The sequence below is a fragment of the Nematolebias whitei genome, chromosome 8, assembly GCF_014905685.2.
Source record: "Nematolebias whitei isolate Nwh7 chromosome 8, NemWhi1, whole genome shotgun sequence".
Lineage (NCBI taxonomy): Eukaryota > Metazoa > Chordata > Actinopteri > Cyprinodontiformes > Rivulidae > Nematolebias > Nematolebias whitei.
The window spans coordinates 50,919,496-50,920,695 of NC_056505.1; positions in this window are offsets into that span (position 1 = coordinate 50,919,496).

The window sequence follows — 1,200 nt, forward strand, 5'->3', positions numbered from 1 at the left end:
GACCCAAAGAAGACTCAAGGAAGACTGAATAGTCCCAGGAAGTGTTGACTTTTTAAAGAGTACTCACTTCCTGTCACCTGGTACTTCCTGATTGGTTGAAACAACCAGCAGGGGTGGTGTTTCAGTGATGTCAGAGGGTTATTAAAAGTCAAGAGAGGATGCAGGAATGTTTAGGAACGGTTAGTACAGACAGAGAAATGTTTTGAAGAAGTGAGAAACTTTGTAGGTGCCAGCTTCTTATTTACTGTCTGCTAGGTTTAAAAACAAGGCACTTCGTTCTCATAACTTGCTTTCTGACTTCTGACCGACATCAAATCCACTCATTCAGACAGAAGATCAAAATGCACAATTACTTTGTAAATAGACATTTAACTTGATTTCTAAGTCTAATGAGGTTTAAAAATCATTATTACTGTTTCACAGTTAATTTAAATGAGTGGTTCACTTCAACATTTAGAAATGGTATGAACTAAACACACATTTGGATTATCAAGATATCTTAAAATAGTAATGGTAATGTAAAAAGGAAGAGTGTTCTTTCAATTGATTAATTCAGGATACAATTAAATAGTCTCTTGATGAGATAAATTGTATTTCTGGATTCAAATCAATGAAATGGCAGTTCCTGTCCCCTGAAGTTCTTCAGAGACAGGTTGAGGTCGGAGGCCTAGTTCACTACAGTCCCCTCTTTGGAAATCATCGCCTGTCCATGGGGATGAATTCCAACATGAACGTACGCCTCCGAATGTCCTTGATCTTGATGTAATCCAGCAAGAGGAAAACAAAAGTCAAAGAAGGTAATCCCACAACGGTTTAGGTAATTCCACAATGTTGTTGGTAATTCCATTATGTTGTTGGTAATTCCATTGTAGCAAAGCTTTAACCCCTTGGAAACAAAGTCTGTAATCCATTGGAAAAAGTCATATAATCCACAACGATAAATCCACAACGATTGGAGGTGTTGATTGATCAGCATGCAGAGGGGTTCCCTCGATTGAACTGCAGAGGCGACCACTGGATGGAGATTGGACACCCACGTTGGAGTTGTAGGTCCCTTCAGCTAAGGTTGCTGCTGGTGGTTCCCAGTGGGTGCCATTCTGGTTCTATGTGTTCATGCATTTATGTGGTTTTAGTTGGGCTTATGAGTGGGATTTTACATAAGACCTTAACCTATATGCACCTGGTGTGTAAGCTATCATG